The 19,198-nt window shown below is 36.5% G+C and overlaps 1 protein-coding gene across 5 annotated transcripts in view; it reads right to left on the bottom strand.

The window, feature by feature from the left end:
• KLF8 (KLF transcription factor 8) overlaps positions 1–19,198 on the bottom strand; it is a 336,861-nt gene that overhangs the window by 234,156 nt on the left and 83,507 nt on the right. The window lies entirely within an intron of this gene.

Raw genomic sequence — 19,198 nt, 5'->3', positions numbered from 1 at the left:
CAATCTGTATATCTTCTTTGGAGAAATGTCTGTTTAGGCCTTCTGCCCATTTTTGGATTGGGTTGTTTGTTATTTGATATTGAGCTTCATGAGCTGCTTGTAAATCTTGGAGATTAAACCTTTGTCAGTTGCTTCATTTGCAAATATTTTCTCCCATTCTGAGGGCTGTCTTTTCATATAGTTTATAGTGTCCTTTGCTGTGCAAAAGCATTTAAGTTTCATTAGGTTCCATTTGTTTATTTTTGTTTTTATTTCCATTTCTCTAGGAGGTGGGTCAAAAAGGATCTTGCTGTGATTTATGTCACAGAGTGTTCTGCCTATTTTTTCCTCTAAGAGTTTGATAGTGTCTGGCCTTACGTTTAGGCCTTTAATCAATTTTGAGTTTATTTTTGTGTATGATGTTAGGGAGTGTTCTAATTTCATACTTTTACATGTACCTGCAGCTCTATTTACAATAGCCAGGACATGGAAGCAACCGAAGTGTCCATCATCGGACGAATGGATAAAGAAGATGTGGCACATATATACAATAAAATATTACTCAGCCATAAAAAGAAACGAAATTGAGTTATTTGTAGTGAGGTGGATGGAGTTAGAGTCTGTCATACAGAGTGAAGTAAGTCAGAAAGAGAAAAAAAAATACAGTATGCTAACACATATATATGGAATCTAAGGGGGGAAAAAAGGTCATGAAGAACCTAGTGGCAAGACAGGAATAAAGACACAGACCTACTAGCGAATGGACTTGAGGATATGGGGAGGGGGAAGGGTAAGATGTGACAAAGTGAGAGAGTGGCATGGACATATATACACTACCAAACGTAAAATAGATAGCTAGTGGGAAGTAGCTGCATAGCACAGGGAGATCAGCTCGATGGTTTGTGACCACCTAGAGGGGTGGGATATGGAGGGTGGGAGAGAGAGAGATGCAAGAGGGAAGAGATATGGGACCATATGTATATGTATAACTGATTCACTTTGTTATAAAGCAGAAACTAACACACCATTGTAAAGCAATTATACTCCAATAAGGATGTTAAAAAAAAAAAACAACAAACCATAAGCTCAAAAAAAGAAGATGTGGCACATATATACAATGGAATATTACTCAGCCATAAAAAGAAATGAAATTGAAATATTTGTAGTGAGGTGGATGGACCTAGAGTCTGTCATACAGAGTGAGGTAAGTCAGAAAGAGAAAAACAAATACCATATGCTAACATATATATATATGGAATCTAAGAAAAAAATAAAGGTCATGAGGAACCTATGTGTAAGACGGGAATAAAGACACAGACCTACTAGAGAATGGACTTGAGGATATGGGGAGGGGGAAGGGTAAGTTGTGACAAAGTGAGAGAGTGGCATGGACATATATACACTACCAAACGTAAAATAGATAGCTAGTGGGAAGTAGCTGCATAGCACAGGGAGATCAGCTCGATGGTTTGTGACCACCTACAGGGGTCGGATATGGAGGGTGGGAGAGAGGGAGATGCCAGAGGGAAGAGACATGGGACCATATGTATATGTATAACTGATTGACTTTGTTATAAAGCAGAAACTAACACACCATTGTAAAACAGTTATACTCCAATAAAGATGTTATTAAAAAAAAAAAAAAAACACCTCCCCTCCCGGGAGCCTATGAAGCCTGCCAATGCCAGGGTCCTGTGATCCAGGGACAACTTCCCCGGGAGAAGGCACGGTGCGCCTTAGGCTGGTGCAACGTCACGCTGGCCTCTGCCACCGCAGTCTCACCTCGCACTCCATACCCCTCCCTTCCCCCGGCATCAGTGAGCCAGAGACCCCGAATCAGCTGCTCCTTTAACCCTGTCCTGTCTGAGCTAAGAACAGATGCCCTCAGGCGACCTACACAGAGGCAGGTCCAAATTCAAAGCTGAACCGCAGGAGCTGTGCAAACAAAGAAGAGAAAGGGAAATTTCTTCCAGCGGCCTGAGAAGCAGCATATTAAATATCAACAATCAACTTGATGTACCCTGCATCTGTGGAATACCTGAATAGACAACGAATCTTCCCAAATTGAGGAGGTGGACCTTGGGAGCAACGATATATATATATATATTTTCCCTTTATCTCTTTTAGGGGGTGAGTATATGTATGCTTCTGTGTGTGATTTTGTCTGTATAGCTTTGCTTTTACCATTTCTGCTAGGGTTCTGTCTGTCCGTGTATTTGTTTTTGTTTTTTTTACTCTTCAAAAAATTTTTCTTAATAATTATTTTTTATTCTTTATATTAACTTTATTTTATTTTATTTTCTTCTTTCTTTCTTTCATTTTTTTCTCCCTTTCATTCTGAGCCGTGTGGACGACAGGCTGTTGGTGCTCCAGCCAGGCATCAGGGCTGTGTCTCTGACGTGAGAGAGCCAATTACAGGGCACTGGTCCACAAGAGACCTCCCAGCTCCACATAATATCAAATGGTGAAAATCTCCCAGAGACCTCCATCTCAACGTCAAGACCCAGCTCCACTCAATGACCAGCAGGCTACAGTGCTTGACACCCTATGCCAAACAATTAGCAAAACAGGGACACAACACCATCCATTAGCAGACAGGCTGCCTGAAATCATAATAAGGCCGCAGACACCCCAGAACACACAACCAGATTTTGACCTGCCCAAGGAAAGACAAGATCCAGCCTCATCCACCAGAACACAGGTACTAGCCTCCTCCACCAAGAAGCCAACACACTACACTGAACCAAATTTAGCCACTGGGGACAGACAGCAAAAACAATGGGCAATACGAACCTGCAGCCTGCAAAAAGTAGACCCCAAACACAGTAAGTTAAGCAAAATGAGAATACAGAGAAACACATAGCAGATGAAGAAGCAAAGCAAGAACCCACCAGACCTAACAAATGAAGAGGAAATAGGCAGTCTACCTGAAAAAGAATTCAGAATAATGATAGAAAAGATGATCCAAAATCTTGGACATAAAATGGAGAAAATACAAGAAACCTTTAACAAGTGCGTAGAAAACTAAAGAGCAAACAAACAGTGGTGAACAACACAATAAATGAAATTTAAATTTCTCTAGAAAGGATCAATAGCAGAATACCTGAAGCAGAAGAACGGATAAATGACCTGGAAGATAAAATGTTGGAAATAACTACTGCAGAGCAGAACAATGAAAAAAGAATGAAAAGAAGTGAGGACAGTCTCAGAGACCTCTGCGACAACATTAAATGCACCAACATTCGGATTATAGGGGTCCCAGAAGAAGAGAAAAAGAAAGTGACTGAGAAAATAGTTGAAGAGATTAAAGTTGAAAATTTCCCTAACATGGGAAAGGAAATAGTTAATCAAGTCCAGGAAGCAGAGAGAGTCCCATACAGGATAAATCCAAGGAGAAACACGCCAAGACACATATTAATCAAAGTATCAAAAATTACATACAAAGATAAAATATTAAAAGAAGCAAGGGAAAAATAACAAATGACACACGAGGGAATCCCAATAAGGTTAACTGCTGATCTTTCAGCAGAAACTCTGCAAGCCAGAAGGGAGTGGCAGGACATATTTAAAGTGATGAAGGAGAAAAACCTACAACCAAGATTACTCTACCCAGCAGGGATCTCATTCAGATTTGATGGAGAACTTAAAATCTTTACAGACAAGCACAAGCTAAGAGAATTCAGCACGACCAAACCAGCTTTACAAGAAACACTAAAGGAACTTCTCTAGGCAGGAAACACAAGAGAAGGTAAAGACCTACAAAAATAAACCCAAAATAATTAAGAAAATGGTAATAGGAACATACATATTGATGATTAGCTTAAATGTAAATGGATTAAATGCTCCAACAAAAAGACATAGACTGGCTGAATGGATACAAAACAAGACCCGTATATATGCTATCTATAAGAGACCCACCTCAGACCTAGGGACATATAAAGACTGAAAGTGAGGAAATAGAAAAAGGTATTCCATGCAAATTTAAATCAAAAGAAATCTGGAGTAGCAATCTCATATAAGACAAAATAGACTTTAAAGGAAAGACTCTTACAAGAGAAAAACAAGGACACTACATAATGATCAAGGGATCAATCCAAGAAGAAGATATAACAATTGTAAATATTTCTGCACCCAACATAGGAGCACCTCAATACATAAGCAAATACTAACAGCCATAAAAGGAGAAATTGACATTAACAGAATCATATTAGGGGACTTTAACACCTCACTTTCACCAATGGACAGATCATCCAAAATGAAAATAAATAAGGGAACACAAGCTTTAAATGATACATTAAACAAGATGGACTTAATTGAAATTTATAGGACATTCCATCCAAAAACAACAAAATACACATTCTTCTCAAGTGCTTATGAAACATTCTCCAGGATAGATCATATCTTGGGTCACAAATCAAGCCCTGGTAAATTTAAGAAAATTGAAATCATATCAAGTATTTTTTCCAACCACAACACTAGGAGACTAGATATCAATTACAGGAAAAAATCTGTAAAAATTACAAACACATGGAGGGTAAGCAATACAATACTTAGTGACCAGAGATCAGTGAAGGAATCAAAAAGGAAATCAACAAATACCTAGAAACAAATGACAATGAAAACACAATGAACCAAAACCTATGGGATCCAGCAAAAGCAGTTCTAAGACGGAAGTTTATAGCAATACAATCCTACCTTAAGAAACAAGAAACATCTCGAATAAACAACCTAACCTTACACCTAAAGCACTTAGAGAAAGAAGAACAAAAAACCCCCAAAGTTAGCAGAAGGAAAAAAATCATAAAGATCAGATCACAAATAAGTGAAAAAGAAATGAAGGAAACTATAGCAAAGATCAATAAAACTAAAAGCTGGTTCTTTGAGAAGATAAACAAAATTGATAAATCATTAGCCAGATTAATCAAGAAGAAAAGGGAGAAGACTCAAATCAATAGATTTAGAAATGAAAAAGGAGAAGTAACAACTGACACTGCAGAAATACAAAGGATCATGAGAAATTACTACAAGCACCTCTATGCCAATAAAATGGACAACCTGGAAGAAATGGACAAATTCTTAGAAATGCACAACTTTCCGAGACTAAACCACGAAGAAATAGAAAATATGAACAGAACAATCACAAGCACTGAAATTGAAACTGTGATTGAAAATCTTCCAACAAACAAAAGCCCAGGACCAGGTGGCTTCCCAGGCGAATTCTATCAACCATTTAGAGAAGAGCTAACACCTATTCTTCTCAAACTATTCCAAAATATAGCAGGGGGAGGAACACTCCCAAACTCATTCTGCCACCCTCACCCTGATACCAAAACCAGAATAGATGTCACAAAGGAAAAAAACTACAGGCCAATATCACTGATGAACATAGATGCAAAACTCGTCAACAAAATACCAGCAAACAAAATCCAAAAGCACATTAAATGGATCATACAACACTGTTAAGTGGGGTTTATCCCAGGAATGCAAGGATTCTTCAATATATGCAAATCAATCAATGTGATAAACCAGATTAACAAATTGAAGGAGAAAAAACCATATGATCATCTCAATAGATGCAGAAAAAGCTTTTGACAAAATTCGACACCCATTTATGATAAAAACCCTCCAGAAAGTAGGCATAGAGGGAACTTTCCTCAGCATAATAAAGGCCATATATAACAAACCCACAGCCAACAACATCCTCAATGGTGAAAAACTGAAATCATTTCCACTAAGATCAAGAAGAAGACAAGGTTGCCCTCTCTCACCACTATTATTCATCATAGATTTGGAAGTTTTAGCCACAGCAATCAGAGAAGAAAAAAATAAATAAAAGGAATCCAAATCGGAAAAGTAGAAGTAACGCTGTTACTGTTTGCAGATGACATGATACTATACATAGAGAATCCTAAAGATGCTACCAGAAAACTACTAGAGCTAATCAATGAATTTGGTAAAGTAGCAGGATACAAAATTAATACACAGAAATCTCTGGCATTCCTATACACTAATGATGAAAAATCTGAAAGTGAAATTAAGAAACCACTCCCATTTACATTGCAACAAAAAGAATAAAATGTCTAGGAATAAACCTACCTAAGGAGACAAAAGTCCTGTATGCAGAAAATTATAAGACACTGATGAAAGAAATTAAAGATGATACAAATAGATGGAGAGATATACCATGTTCTTGGATTGGAAGAATCAACATTGCGAAAATGACTCTACTACCCAAAGCAATCTACAGATTCAATGCAATCCCTATCAAACTACCACTGGCATTTTTGACAGAACTAGAACAAAAAATTTCACAATGTGTATGGAAACACAAAAGACCCCGTATAGCCAAAGCAATCTTGAGAAAGAAAAACTGGGCTTGAGGAATCAGGCTCCCTGACTTCAGACTATACTATAAAGCTACAGTAATCAAGACAGTATGGTACTGGCACAAAAACAGAAATATAGTTCAATGGAACAGGATAGAAAGCCCAGAGATAAACCCATGCACATATGGTCATCTTATCTTTGATACAGGAGGCAAGAATATACAGTGGAGAAAAGACAGCCTCTTCAGTAAGTGGTGCTGTGATAACTGGACAGCTACATGTGAAAGAATGAAATTAGAACACTCCCTAACACCATACACAAAAATAAACTCAAAATAGATTAACGACCTAAATTTAAGGCCAGACACTATCAAACTTTTAGAGGAAAACATAGGCAGAACACTCTATGACATAAATCACAGCAAAATACTTTTTGATCCGCCTCCTACAGAAATGGAAATAAAAACCAAAATAAACATATGGGACGTAATGAAACTTAAAAGCTTTTGCACAGCAGAGGAAACCATATACAAGACGAAAAGACAACCCTCTGAATGGGAGAAAATATTTGCAAATGAAGCAACTGAGAAAGGATTAATCTCCAAAATTTACAAGCAGCTCATGCAGCTCAATATCAAAAAAACAAACAACCCAATCCACAAATGGGAAGAAGACTTAAATAGAAATTTCTCCATAGAATTTATACAGATTGGCAACAAACACATGAAAGAATGCTCAACATCATTAATCATTAGAGAAATGCAAATCAAAACTACAGTGATATATCATCTCACACCAGTCAGAGTGGCCATCATCAAAAAATCTACAAACAATGCTGGAGAGGGTGTGGAGAATAGGGAACACTCTTGCACTGTTGGTGGGAATGTAAATTGATACAGCCACCTTGGAGAACAGTATGGAGGTTCCTTAAAAAATTAAAAATAGAACTACCATTCGAGCAAACAATCCCACTACTGTGCATATACCCTGAGAAAACCATAAATCAAAAAGAGTCATGTACCAAAATGTTCATTGCAGCTCTATCTATTATAGCCAGAACATGGAAGCAACCTAACTGCCCTTCAACAGATGAATGGATAATGAAGATGTAGCACATATATACAGTGGAATATTACTCAGCCATAAAAAGAAACGAAATTGAGTTATTTGTAGTGAGGTGGATGGACCTAGAGTCTGTCATACAGAGTGAAGTAAGTCAGAAGAGAAAAACAAATACTGTATGCTAACACATATATATGGAATCTAAAAAAAAGAAGAAAAAATGGTCATGAAGAACCTAGGGGCAAGACGGGAATAAAGACACAGACCTACTAGAGAATGGACTTGAGGATATGGGGAGCGGGAAGGGTAAGCTGGGACAAAGTGAGAGGGTATCATGGACATATATACACTACCAAACGTAAAATAGGTAGCTAGTGGGAAGCAGCCGCATAGCACAGGGAGATTAGCTCAGTGATTTTTTACCGTCTAGAGGGGCGGGATAGGGAGGGTGTGAGGGAGCGAGACGCAAGAGGGAAGAGATATGGGGACATATGTATATGTGTATCTGATTCACTTTGTTATAAAACAGAAACTAACACACCATTGTAAGGCAATTATACTCCAAGAAAGATGTTAAAAAAAAAAAGTTCTTATATACAATGGAATATTATGCCACTTTAAAAAGAAACAAAATTCTGATACATGCCTACAACATAGATGAACCTTGAAAGCATTATTAAGTGAAAAGCATTGTTAAGTGAAAAAAGCCAGATATAAAAGTACAAATATTGTATGATTCCTCTTATATGAAGTACCTAGAATAGGCAAATTCATAGAGACAGAAAGAAGAATAGAGATGACTATGGGCTGAGGGGAAGGAAGAATAGGGAGTCATGTTTAATGGGTACAGAGTTTCTGTTTGGGATGATGAAAAATTTCTGGAAATAGATAGCAATGATGGTTGCACAACATTGTGAATGTAGTTAATACCACTGAATTGTATTGTTAAATGGTAAATTTTATGTATATTTTGCCACAGTAGTAAAAAACCCAAGTTCAAAAACATTAATAAAAATTAATAACACACTTTAAAATTACTTGGGAGTAGGGACAGCTATATTGGGGAAAGGGACAAAACAAAAACAAAAATAGCACTCTTCTCTTTTAACCAAAATGAATGCCATTTTTTTCTTCATTTAGCTTTATCTCAGTTATTAACAGGAAAAAAAAGTTTCTCTTACCTAAAGCTAAAAAGAGAATTAAATAAAAGGTTGCTATATATAACTGAAGGGGAATATCCATCCCACTTCAGGTTATGGCACTATTACTAACTCCCCTCAAAAAACCAAACCTCCACTAGCAAACATACAACACTCCTTCCTCACCACTGTAAAATGAGTAACTGCTTTCTCACTTTGCCTGGCAGAGCTCTCTTGTCTTTACCCCACAGCCATCCATAGCGTCAGTCTCAGGCCCACTGCATGTTCCTCCACTCCCTTCTCCATTATCCTCTTTTCCCTCCTACCAGCTGTAGACATCCTCTTCTCTTACTGTCTGAAAGACTGACTATGCCTTTTGCCTTCGACAATGCAGAAAGAACCCTGTGAGGGCTGGTCAGGAGTTCCTGACAGGGCAAGCAAGGAGGTCCTGTTCTGGACTTGCTGTCATCGTGCTTGGAAGTCTACTACTTTTCTTAGGCCACCCTCCCAGCATACATAACCATTGCCTACAAGCTAGCCAGGCCCCGAGTTTAGCTCTCCAGAGTCTGCTTCTGTGGTGTAGGAAAAATTTTAAGGCAAATGAAAACTCATCCTTATAGGCCCTGCTGCCATTTCCTTCAGGCCAGACCTTGGCTGAGGTAGGAGACAAGAAAGGGATTTCTAGACGCCTGAGATATTTTCCATAATAGAAGGGACCTCCCTAATGTTAGAATAAAATGTTAAAGATAGATACATAATGTCTCCTCCAATCTCTTGCACTGACCTCTCTGAGATAATAGATTTTTTAAAATGTTTCATTTTTTATAGTTTTTTTTTTAATATACCCACATGATGTTTAACTTAAAGCATATATTTATATAGTAAATGAAAACAATAAACTTATAGAACAGTTAAAGTAATTAACATGGTAAAATGGACTTGACAGTATAAATACATGACACTTGGACAGGTCACTCTTCCTTTCTACATAGACTCAGGAACCATTATAGTTGTATGACCTTGGACAAATTAATTAACCCTTTTATGACTTAGTTTTCCCTTTAGTGAAAATTCATGGCTTAATTCATATAAAACACCTACAATAATGCTTGGAGATAGTGTTTAATAAATGTGAGTTATTATTGTTTCCAGTATTTTATCATTTGGCATAGGGAATGAATGGCATGTTCTAATCAGCCTATTTAGCTAAGAATTATTATGCATATCACCAAGAGTTATTACTTTTAAATCATAAATAAAGTGGAAGAAAAAATATAAACTAATAGAGGTTAATGACTCCAAATTACTATTGCAGCTTCTAGGTCTTCAAGAATGGGACTATCAATTTTGACTAATTCACTCAACAAATGTGCTAAATACTCTCTGTGCCAGATTTTGTATTATGTACTTATGTATATTACCTTATACTTATCTCACAATAATTCTGTGTGAAAGGTAATATTGGGCTCATGGTATTGTAAGGTTAAGTGATTTGCCCAAGGTCACACTGCTACAAACTGCTTAAGCTGAGATTTGAACCTAAGTTCCAAAACCCAGGTTCAATAGCATGCAAAAATTAGACTGACACTGCATGGATCTCTGGATACATCTGCTCTAAAAATACATTCATAATTAGAGCTCGTTGTTTTCTAGTTACTTACACATATCTATCTATCTATCTATCTATCTTCATATTCTCTGGGAAAGAGACTGCTGTTTAAGAGAGTTTACAATACTAATTTTAAAGGAATAGAGACTAACAAATCAAAACTGCCCCTCATTTCCAAGACACTTCTGTGGCTCTGATTTTGGTTCCTAGTTATCCCCTTTTCCCTTAAGCAATACCCTGTGGATTCTTTATTCACAATGTCACTTACATTAGTTTCCTTTCCACAACCACTGATGCTTCCCTTGTTTACCTCCTTGTTACCTATTTCAACAACTTCTTTACTATTTTCCCATCTGCTATTCTTCCTTTTATCCATTGCAGTCTGTATAACACGATGGCTTTCACATTGCCTGAACCCCACTGACCACTGACTTTTAGCAAATTACTACAACCAAGTCAGAAAGTGCTAGAGCTGGAAGAGATCTAACTATTGAGCAAGCAAGAGATTATGTCATTTTCTCACACAAACCCTTCAATTATCTATTAGAAAAATGTACAAAGGCAGGTCACAGAATAAGAAAACCAAATGGCCAATAAACAGATGAAGAGATGTCCAATCTCACTAGTCATAAAGAAAATTCAAATTGAAACAACATTGAATATCATTTTTAAGCCATCAAATTGGCAAGCTATATAAAGGACTGGAGAGTGTGTGAAACAATAGAAACTCAAACACTGCTGGTGGGAGTTAAAACCATTACAGACACCTTGGAGAGTGATTCAGCCTAAGATGTTCATACCTTGTGATTCAGCAAATCCAATCCCGTGCATAGACTCTAGGTAGGCCTTCTTAACGTGAGGTCTACACACCTTCAGGAGGTCTGTGATCTTGGGTGGGAAAAACGTTACACCTTTATTTTCATTAATTGAAATGTAATATTGCTTTTGATTATGAATGTAGGCAAAACACCAGTTTTATTAGCAGTACCTATGACTTAGGCTCTAATAGAAATTTCAAATAGTTCCACAACATATTATTTATTAGAGCTACCTTGAAACATCATTTACATTCATCAGTACTTTTAAATTATAGTAGCTATTAGAAACACTGACAGATATTATTACATAAAGAATTTTAAAAGAATCCCATTTTATCCTTTCACTATCTATCTATATATATATATATCTATATATAGATATATAGACATGATAATTATATTTCAAAAAATTGGTTTCCTTTGTAATCTGATGCATTGTGCTTTATTTATTTTAAAACTTTTTTCTGAGAAGGTGTTCATAAACTTCACTAGACACACAAAAGAATATATGGCACAAAAAATTAAGAATCTCTGCTGTAGAGACACACTTGTACATGTATATTTGAAGAAATATGCACATTTTTAAATAGTGGCATTATTTTTAATAGTAAAAATTTCATATCCATCAACAGGAAAATAGATAAATAATATATGTCATAGCTGTATGATCTAATACCAGAGGAATGAACTCTGTGTGTGTGTGTGTGTGTGTGTGCGTGTGTGTGTATGACTAGATTGCAACAACCCCCACTGCCCATAGTAGGCATTCCCACAGGCACTAACACAGCACCTAATTTTGGATAAAAAATAAAAGATGAGGAACAATATGTAAAATATGATATTATTTATGTAACTTACAGAATATGTATACAGAATTATATATTGCTTATGAATCTATATGAAGGTATGCAAAAGTATTTTTTAAAAGTAGACCAGGTAATTATATATACCAAGCCCACAGCAGTGGTTTCCACTAGTATCAGGACTGGAATGACATATGGGCAACTAGTTATTTCCTAATTACCTCATACCTGCTCATTCTTTGACGTGTTGTTCTTTCTCACTGGAATACTTTCTCCAAGATTCCACTTATCAAATGCCTATATCAAATTGCAAGCCAGAGGGAGTAGGATAGTATATTCATAATACTGACAGAAAAAAACCTGCCAACCAAGAATACTACAGCTGGCCAAACAGTCTCTTAAAAATGAAGAAGAAATGAAGACTTTCCCAGACAAACAAAACTGAGGGAGTTCATTACCACTAGGCCTGCCTTACAAGAAATGCTAAAGGGGGTTCTTTAAGTTAAAAAGAAAGGATGCTGAACAACAATACAAAGACATATGAAAGCATAAAACTCACTGGTAAAGACAAAAATATAGACGAATACAGAATATTGTAACACTTTGTAAGTGATAAGTAAATCACTTTTAATGTTAGTATAAAAGTTAAACAAAAATGTTAAAAATAACTAGCCACCTAGAGGAGTGGGATAGGGAGGGTGGGAGGGAGATGCAAGAGGGAGGGGATATGGGTATATAAGTATACATATAGCTGATTCACTTTCTTATACAGCAGAAACTAACACAACAATGTAAAGCAATTATACTCCAATAAAGATGTTAAAAAATCATAACTAACTATAAAATACATTAATGTATACAAAATATAAAAAGATGTAAATTGTAACATCAATAACAAAGTAGGGAGGGAGAAATAAAAGTTTATTCTTTATATGCAATAGAAGTTATCAGCTTAAAACTGATTTTCATAGCTATAATATTTTTACATAACCCCACAATAACTACAAAGAAAATACCTATAAAAGGTAGAGGAAACAAAAGAGAAAGGAATCAAAGCATATCAGTACAAAAATATCAATGAAACACAAAGACAGCAAGAGAGGAAAAGAGGGACAAAAAAAAAAACCCACAAGAAGAATGAAAACAAATGACAAAATTGTAATAATAGTTATTTTCTATCACTAGTTTATATTAAGTGGATTAATCTCCCCAATGAAAAGACATAGAGTAGCTTAGTGGATGAAAAACAATATCCAACTATATGCTGTCTACAAAAGACTCACTTTATTTTTTTTTAACATCTTTATTGGAGTATAACTGCTTTACAATGGTGTGTTAGTTTCTGCTTTATAACAAAGTGAATCAGCTATACATATACATATATCCCCATATTTCTTCCCTCTTGTGAAAAGACTCACTTTACATTTAAGATGACATAAGCTGAAACTGAAGGGATGCAAAAAGATGTTCCATGCAAATTGTAACCAAAAGAAAGCAGGGGTGACTATACTTATATTAGACAAAATAGATTGTAAGCCAAAAACTCACAAGAGACAAAGAAGAATATTATTTAATGATAAACAGGTTAATTCACCAAGAAGATACAACAATGATATATATACACAATATAATTGTATATATATAATTGTATATATGTAATACACAATTATACAGATAATATAATGGTAAATATTATAGATATAATTGTATATATATACACAATTATATATAATTGTATATATAATATAATTGTATATATATAATACACAATTATGTATGGAATATAATTGTATACACACACACACACAAAACTGAGCAAATAAATATGTAAATCAAGGATTGACATAACTGAAGGGACAAATATGCAGCAATACAATAATAGTAGAGGACGTCTATATCCCACTTTCAATAAAGGATAGAACATTCAGACAGAAAATCGATAAAGAAACAGTGGACCTGCAAAACACCATAGACTAAATGGAGCTAACAGATTTAGAAAACATTATACCTGACAACAGTAGAACATATTGTCTTCTCAAGTGCACACAGAATATTCTCCAAGAGAGATCACATGTTAGGTCACAAAATAAGTCTTAACAAATTTTAAAAGATTGAAATCACATCAAGTATCTTTTCTGACAACAACTGAATGATACTAGAAATCAATATCAGAAGGAAAACTGGAAAATTCACAAATATGTGGGAATTAGACAACACATTCCTGAGCAAACAATGGGTCAAAGAAGAAATCAAAGGAAATTAGAAAATATGAAAACAAAACACAACATATCAAAACTCATAGGATGCAGAAAAGGATATACTAAAGAGGGAAATTTATACAAATAAAAGCCTACATTAGAAAAGGAAGAAAGATCTCAAATAAACAACCTAATATTATGCCTTAAAGAACTAGAAAAAGAAGAACAAAAAACCCAAAATTTGCAGAAGAAAGGAAAGAATAGAACACAAATAAATAAAATAGAGAATAGGAAAAAAAAGTGTAGGTTCTTCTGAAAAAAACACGAATTTGACAATTGGTAGACTATGAAAAAAAAATGAGAGAGAAGACTCAAATAAATGAATGCAGAAATGAAAGAGAACACATTATAATTGATGTCACAGAAATAAAAGGATTATAAGAGAATATTGTGAGGAAGAGCTACAAGATGGCTGAAGAATAAGAAGTGGAGATCACCTTCCTCCCCACAAATACATCAGAAATGTATTTACATGTGGAACAACTCCTACAGAACACCTACTGAACGCTGGCAGAAGTCAGATCTCCCAAAGGCAAGAAACTCCACAAATACCTGGGTAGAGCAAAAGAAAAAAGAAAAAACAGAGACAAAAGAATAGGGACGGGACCTGCACCAGTGGGAGGGAGCTGAGAAGGAGGAAAGGTTTCCATACACTAGGAAGACGCTTCCCAGGCAGAGACTGTGGGTGGTGGAGGGGGTAATCTTCAGAGCCATGGAGGAGAGCACAGCAACAGGGGTGTGGAAGGCAAAGCAGAAAGATTCCCACATGGAGGACCAGTGCCAGCCAGCAGTCACTGGCCCGAGAGGCTTGTCTGCTCACCGGCTGCGGCAGGAGGGGGCTGGGAGCTGAGGATCCGGCTTCAGAGGTCGGATCCCAGGGAGAGGACTGGGGTTGGCTACATGAACACAGCCTGAAGGGGGCTAGTGTGCCACAGCTAGTCCAGAGGGAATGTGGGAAAAGGTCTGGAACAGCCAAAGATGCAAGAGAATTTTTCTTGCCTTTGTTTCGCAGTGCACGAGGAGAGGGGACTAAGAGCGCCACCTAAACAAGCTCCTGAGACAGGCGCGAGCCACGGCTACCAGCACGGACCCCAGAGCTGGACATGAGATGCTAAGGCTGCTGTTGCAGCCACCAAGAAGTCTGTGGGAAAGCACAGGTCACTATCTACACCTCCCCTCCCGGGAGTCTGTGCAGGCCACCACTGCCAGAGCCCCGCGATCCAGGGACAATTTCCCCAGGAGAAAACACGGCGCACCTCAGGCTGTTGCATCGTCATGTCTGGCCTCTGCAACTGCAGGCTCGCCCCACATCCTGTATCCCCACTTCCCTCCGGCCTGAGTGAGCCAGAGCTCCCTAATCAGCTGCTGCTTTAAGCCCATCCTGTCTGAGCAGGAACAGACACCCTCAGGAGACCTACATGCAGATGCGGGGCCAAATTCAAAGCTGAACCTCAGGAGCTGTGCAAACAAAGAAGAGAAAGGGAAATTTCTCCCAGGAGCCTCAGGAGCAGCGGATTAAATCTCCAAATTAAACTTGATGTACCCTGCATCTGTGGAATACATGAATAGAAAATGAATCATCCCAAATTGAGGCAGTGGACTTTGGGAGCATTGATATATAAATATTTTTCCTTTTTCTCTTTTTGTGAGTGTGTATGTGTATGCTGCTTTGTGTGATATTGTCTATATATACAGTCTGAACCAACTTTAGCCACTGTGGACAGACACCAAAAACAACGGGAACTATGAACATGCAGCCTGCGAAAAGTAGACCCCAAACACAGTAACTTAAGCAAAATGAGAAGACAGAGAAACACACAGCAGATGAAGGAGCAAGGCAAAAACCCACCAGACCTAACAAATGAAGAGGAAATAGGCAGTCTACCTGAAAAAGAATTCACAATAATGATAGAAAAGATGATCCAAAATCTTGGAAATAGAATGGAGAAAATACAAGAAACATTTAACAAGGACCTAGAAGAACTAAAGAGCAAACAAACAGTGATGAACAATAAAAGAAATTAAAAATTCTCTAGAAGGGATCAATAGCAGAATAACTGAGGCAGAAGAACGGATAAGTGACCTGGAAGATAAAATAGTGGAAAAAACTCCTGCAGAGCAGAATAAAGAAAAAAGAATGAAAAGAATTCAGGACAGTCTCAGAGACCTCTGGGACAACATTAAACGCATCAACATTCGAATTACAGGGGTCCCAGAAGAAGAAGAGAAAAAGAAAGGGACTGAGAAAATATTTCAAGAGATTATTGTTGAAAACTTCCTTAATATGGGAAAGGAAATAGTTAATCAAGTCCAGGAAGCACAGAGAGTCCCTTACAGGATACATCCAAAGAGAAACACACCAAGACACATATTAACCAAACTATCAAAAATTAAATACAAAGAAAAAAATATTAAAAGCAGCAAAGGAAAACAACAAATAACACAGAAGGGAATCCACATAAGATTGACAGCTGATCTTTCAGCAGAAACTCTGCAAGTCAGAAGGGAGCAGCAGGACATATTCAAAGTGATGAAGGAGAAAAATCGACAACCAACATTACTCTACCCAGCAGGGATCTCATTCAGATTTGACGGAGAAATTAAAACATGTACAGACAAGCAAAAGCTAAGAGAATTCAGCACCACCAAACCAGCTTTACAACAAATGCTAAAGGAACTTCTCTAGGCAGGAAACAAAAGAGAAGGAAAAGATCTACAATAACAAACCCAAAACAATTAAGAAAAGGGTAATAGGAACATACATATTGATAATTACCTTCAATGTAAATGGATTAAATGCTCCAACCAAAAGACACAGACTGACTGAATGGATACAAAAACAAGATCCGTATATATGCTGTCTACAAGAGACCCACTTCAGACTTAGGGACACATACAGACTGAAAGTGAAGGGATGGAAAAAGATATTCCATGCAACTGGAAATCAAAACATATCTGGAGTAGCAATTCTCATATCAAACAAATTAGACGTTAAAACAAAGACTGTTCCAAGAGACAAAGAAGGACACTACATAAGGATCAAGGGATCAATCCAAGAAGAAGATATAACAACTGTAAATATTTATGCACTCAACATAGGAGCACCTCAATACATAATGCAAGTGCTAACAGCCATAAAAGGGGAAATCGACAGAAACACAATCATAGTAAGGGACTTTAACACCTTACATTCACCAATGGACAGATCATCCGAAATGAAAATAAATAAGGAAACACAAGTTTTAAATTATACATTAAACAAGCTGGAATAATTGATATTTTTAGGACATTCCATTCAAAAACAACAGAATACACTTTCTTCTCAAGTCCTCATGGAACATTCTCCAGTATAGATCATATCTTGGGTCACAAATCAAGCCTTGGTAAATTTAAGAAAATTGAAATTGTATCAAGTATGTTTTCCAACAACAACACTATGAGACTAGATATCAATTACAGGAAAAAATCTGTAAAACATACAAACACAGGGAGGCTAAACTTTACACTACTTAATAACCAAGAGATCACTGAAGAAATCAAAGAGGAAATCAAAAAATACCTAGAAACAAATGGCAATGAAAACCTATGGGATCCAGCAAAAGCAGTTCTAAGAGGGAAGGTTATAGCAATAAAATCCTACCTTAAGAAACAAGAAACATCTCAAATAAACAACCTAATATTACACCTAAACCAATTACAGAAAGAAGAACAAAAAACCCTCAATGTTACCAAAAGGAAAGAAATCATAAAGATCAGATCCGAAATAAATGAAAAAGAAATGAAGGAAACAATAGCAAACATCAATAAAACTAAAAGCTGGTTCTTTGAGAAGATAAACAAAATTGATAAACTGTTAGCCAGGCTCATCAAGAAAAAAAGGGCAAAGACTCAAATCAATAGAATTAGGAATGAAAAAGGAGAAGTAACAACTGACACTGCAGAAATACAAAGGATCATGAGCGATTACTACAAGCAACTATATGCCAATAAAATGGACAACCTGGAAGAAACGGACAAATTCTTAGAAAAACACAACCATCTGAGACTGAAGCAGGAAGAAATAGAAAAAATAAGCAGACAAATCACAAGTACTGAAATTGAACCTGTGATTTAAAATCTTCCAGCAAACAAAAGTCCAGGACGAGAAGAGTTCACAGGCGAATTCTATCCAACATTTAGAGAAGAGCTAAGACCTATCTTTCTCAAACTCTTCCAAGATATAGCTGAAGGAGGAACACTCCTAAACTCATTGTACGAGGCCACCATCACCTTGATACCAGAACCAGACAAAGATGTCACAAAGAAAGAAACTACAGGCCAATATCACTGATGAATATAGATGCAAAAATCCTCAACACAATACTAGCAAACAGAATCTAACAGCACATTAAAAGGATCATACACCATGATCAAGTGGGGTTTATCACAGGAATACAAGGATTCTTCAATATACGCAAATCAATCAAAATGATAAACCAGATTAACAAACTGAAGGAGAAAAAACAAATGATCATCTCAATAGATTCAGAAAAAGCTTTTGAAAAAATTCAACACTTATTTGTGATAAAAACCCTCCAGAAAATAGGCATAGAGGACACTTACCTCAACATAATAAAAGGTCATATATGACAAACTCAAAGCCAAGATCATCCTCAATGGTGAATATCTGAAACCATTTCCATTGAGATAGGAAAAAGACAAGGTTGCCCACTCTCACCACTATTATTCAACATAGTTTTGGAAGTTTTAGCCACAGCAATCAGAGAAGAAAAAGAAATAAAAGGAATCCAAATCGGAAAAGAAGAAGTAAAGCTGTCACTGTGTGCAGATGACATGATACTATACTCAGAGAACCCTAAAGATGCTATCAGAAAATTACTAGAACTAATCATTGAATTTGGTAAAGTACCAGGATTACAAAAGTAATGCACAAAAATCTCTTGCATTCCTATACACTAATGATTTAAGACCTGAAAGTGGAATTAAGGAAACACTCCCATTTACAATTGCAATGAAAAGAATAAAATACCTAGGAATAAACATACCTAAGGAGACAAAAGACCTGTATGCAGAAAAGTATAAGACACTGTTGAAAGAAATTAAAGATGATACAAAGAGATGGAGAGATATACCATGTTCTTGGATTGGAAGAATCAGCAATGTGAAAATGACTATACTACCCAAAGCAATCTACAGATTCAATG

The sequence above is a fragment of the Balaenoptera borealis genome (genome assembly GCF_965194805.1).
Source record: "Balaenoptera borealis genome assembly, chromosome: X".
NCBI classification, from domain to species: Eukaryota; Metazoa; Chordata; class Mammalia; order Artiodactyla; family Balaenopteridae; genus Balaenoptera; species Balaenoptera borealis.
The sequence above is the reverse complement of the archived record's forward strand: the minus strand, read 5'-3'. Positions and strand labels throughout refer to the sequence as shown.